Below are 4,446 nucleotides of genomic sequence, written 5' to 3'. Positions count from 1 at the left end.
AGTTCGATTGGAATTATGCGTAACAGAGTGTGCGTTTTCTTCTAGCGAATAGAAGTTGAACTTGCCGTGGCGGAAGTGCTATGGCTAAAAGTGTTGCGTATTATCATCTGTCCACAACCCTTAAACGTACCAAAGATATAGATGGATCTGATTTCCTTATTTGAAATAGCCTGGTTAAAATATAAAGTACTTTGGACTTTTGTTAGAAATAACGGAAAAACAACACCCACTCATTCTGCGTTATAACATTGAACTTACAAGGTCTTTCAGACGCGTTCTCCAGATTGTTATACCAAGATCAAGTTAGCATCATATTTCTAACTTGGTTTGTTTAGCAACAGAAAAATCAAGAACATTTCTGTCCGTCCTATTTTCCGAGCAGCCCTTTCATAACAGGTCTTTTTGATACAAACAATATCCTATCCCAAGTCGTCAAAAAATAATACGATCCCGTATTTTTTGTTACCTGGATTGGAACACAAAGCGGTGTAATTTCCTCCAAAGTGTGGTTCCGACATTCGTTTTACAGAACAGGACTTATGAGGACCTTAATCCGATTCTGGAAACAAGTCGGGGGAGAAAAAAAATACTCGCGTTTTCATCACCTTTCTCTGTCATTGATTTTCTGGCCGTCTTGATTACAAAATAGCTACGGGAGAGATTTTTCTTTCGTTTATTTGATTGTCTTCTTTCGTTCCTAATCGCTTCTCTGATTGTGTGGCAACGTTTTTATCGTGATTCTTGAATATTTCTGGCGCAAATTTCATCTTGTACTTCCTGACACTGTCAAAAATAGTCAGACATTTTCTTCTTTTGGGTGTTCAAAAGCCAGTTGCTGTTTATTATTTCTCCAAAGTGCAGTCATTCTTGTGAAATAGAACAAAAGCTGGTGATTTGATAAAAAGAAATAGAAAGACGAATTGCAAATGAGATCATGTCGCTAAAAAAATAAATTAAATGACAAGTAGACGTGTGTAATTGCTCTGCTTTTTTTTTTTATCGAATCCGACTTTTTGACGCTTTGCTCTTACCGTCCCTACCGCTTATATTAGACACCAACAACAATGAAACACACTGTATCTGATGACAATTCTCGAGGTTCAAAACGTAGGGTCGGCGGGCTGCTTGCATTTGTTTGAAGTTTGTTTTTAATTACAATTAATCGTACAATCTGTGTCCCCTGGATGTCAGGGTCACTTTTCCTTGTTGAGTCTGCATAATCGAGTTGGTTATATTTGATGCTTTTTAATACGGATTCCAACAAATGTTCGAGGGTAGGAAGGAAAAATAGCTGCGGTCGGGACATTCAAACATGGAATTGTTTTTTCATGGAATTGTTTTTTCATGGCCGTAGCATGTTCCACGCCACAAATCTGTTGAGGTTTACACGCGGAATAAGATCGTATTTTTATTTGTATTTTATTCTATTTTATTTGATACTTATATTTTGGCGCAGAGTTGGATTTTTGCTGAATTAATCTTGCAGCTAAACATAGGTACATACACAATTAATTAAGCAGAAAGATTCCAATATGCACAGGCCTTAACCAGGCTGTTGATTTTTGGCATCATTATAAAGGCACAATCCTTCATTCATGAACAAATCCGACAGATTACAGCAAGCAGTCAGCGTGTTGATTGTTGGTATGGGTCAAAGTGGACCTATAGTCTTAATTGGTGTTGCTCGTTAGGACACATACCAGTGTTGAGCACTTTGAGAACACTTTATGTACATGGTATCTTTAAAATAATCGAACATAAGAGAATCCTGACAAAGTCACAATATACGTTTCTTTTAGCTCCAATCGCCATCCCACCCAAGCCGAGAAAAAGCAAACTTTGATGTACAACTATAAGATTTTGTGTTCGATTCAATCTTGATACAAAGAAGAAAAAACTTTCTGGATTTTAACGAGATCTTGTACCATTGAAACTCAAGATGTTCCCCGCGATTACATGTCAGTGTCTCCGAGGAATTGAATTCGACAATGAAGATGACATGGACTAAACTCTTGTCTACAACTCCATTCTCCCTTCTCCCTGGTCCCGACAAGATTTTTCTTGAAGTCTTACGCTGAATTACTTTCATCGGACGAGACAGCATGATCCGGTCTTCCGGAATCAACTAGACTTGTCCAGTGTGTCATGAATTCTCTTAAGAAAAAAATAACAGCTTCTGTTTCTTGAATAAAAATATATTTAAAGCAAGGAACATAATCTTTCCCTGACATGTTCCCAATGGCCCACAAAACGAAGAAGACAGCTTCATAGTAGGTACTCTGTTGATACAGAAAAGGAACAAAATTACAGTTTTGTATTCGAAATTCTAATCAGACCTCATACATGTTTGGTCTTGCCTCCCTGCGTCCTTTTCTTCGTGCCTTCTATACGATAGTGCAAGTAGTCGAGACGTTATACTCACTGCTTCGAAGAAAACCTGGCATGCTTATATCAGAGTTTTCTCTCTGAAGTTTACCGTCACTACTTTTCCGTTGCTTTGACGACGTCGTGTTTACGTCCAACCAATGCTGAGAGAGAGACATTACTTGTTTTTTTTACCATAGCTTTCAGACAGCACGCTGTTTCAATTTAAAACAGTAATGAGAAAAGCAAGCCTGACACAGGCGAACACAACTCATGTTATTCCGTGTAGTGACAACGTACTTTGTAGTAACAGCATAACACAGACACGAACACAAAAACATAGAATAACCGATGACACACTTCAATACAGATGAATTGATGCTTGAAAAAGCTGGGGAAAAAACAAGCTTTCAAACAATTTTGTTCCATAAATCTGCAGTTGACATGAAATTCAGTTTGCACGAAGTTAATACATCGTTGCTTTGAGACCTTTTCTGCATCCCATTTCGACGCGCTGACGCTGTAAATCCATTTTGCTCACAGCGAAATATTACAACACGTAGCACGGAATTGAGTTCAGACAAAAAGGTTCAGGCAAATTAGATTTGTTTGCAAATTGAGATACTACGTTCACACTCTATCGCCCCCTCCCTCATTTCGGAAGCAGGTAATTACAGAATGAGGGTGCGAAAAGCATTATGGGCCTGGAGGGGGAGGGTGGGGTTGGGGGGAGGGGTGGCAAGATGGATGGCATAATTTTATAAATTGTTTAGTCGCTTTCAAATCCGATTCTGACATTACAATTCTCTCTCTGTTTCTGTCTCCTTCTCAGTCTCTCTCACTCGAGAAGAACAGGGTCGCCTCATTTCAGATTAACAGATATTGACCCAACAACAAAAAATCCGGCACATTCCCATGCAGAATCTGATTTTAAAACGAATAAACAAAACACCTCTAGAAGAACAGGGGTAATTATTTTAGACAAAAACAAGTCGCATGAAGCAAAATTAATACATTGAGTCAATCTGTAGAACTCACAGAATGAAACTGAACGTACTGCATTTCATGAAAATAGCTTTGCCAATGACCCACTGCAGGCCAGCTCATGGCTTGAAGTGACAATTAAGCCAGTATAGCGCAGTAGCGTGTACCGCTTTACAGGAAAGCGCGCTTTCCTCTATTCTTCTTAACTTTCTGAACTTGTTTTCTATCCAAACATAACATACCCATGTGTTTTTGGAATCAGGAAATAATTCAGATTAAATCATTTTTGGATCGATTGCAAAATCTTAATTTTGATATGAAATTTCAGACTTTTAATGAACAAACTCATGTATTATTAAGCTGAAATACAATCCAATAGTCCGGGATTCGTCGAAGACTGCTCGACCAAAATTTAACGTCATCAAAAACATTTATCCCAAACAATGAAAGAAGTTTTGGGATTTCATTTGCAGAAACTCTCATGTAAAGTATCATGAAGATCGGTCTAGGAGTTTTCTCTGAATCGCTCTGCACACACACACACACACACACACACACACACACACACACACACACACACACACACACACACACATACACTCGTACACACACACACATATATATACACACACACACTCGTACACACACACACATATATATACACTCGTACACACATACACACACACACACACACACACACACACACACACAGAGACGCTCGTACACACACACACACACACACACACACACACACATACACACACACACACACGCTCGTACACACACACATACACACACACACACACACACACACACACACACACACACACACACCACCACCAACCTCGTCTCGATTCCCCGTTCATGTTAAAACATTCAGTCAAAACTTGTAAATGTAATGTAAAAAGGTGTTGACAAAAAGATTGTGCACTTGTCCATGCGGTGTCAGATGTTCCAACAAATCCGTCCCCGAGGAACACCCACGAGCGACAACTCTCGATATGTTTGAGTACAAAACAGGAAGTACATTATCCTGCGCGCCGCAATGCAATTCGATCCTCCTAGGGGGAGCTCAGCATGTCACTTAGCCTTATGTTT

Source organism: Littorina saxatilis, linkage group LG10, assembly GCF_037325665.1.
Source record: "Littorina saxatilis isolate snail1 linkage group LG10, US_GU_Lsax_2.0, whole genome shotgun sequence".
Lineage (NCBI taxonomy): Eukaryota > Metazoa > Mollusca > Gastropoda > Littorinimorpha > Littorinidae > Littorina > Littorina saxatilis.
The sequence above is the reverse complement of the archived record's forward strand: the minus strand, read 5'-3'. Positions refer to the sequence as shown.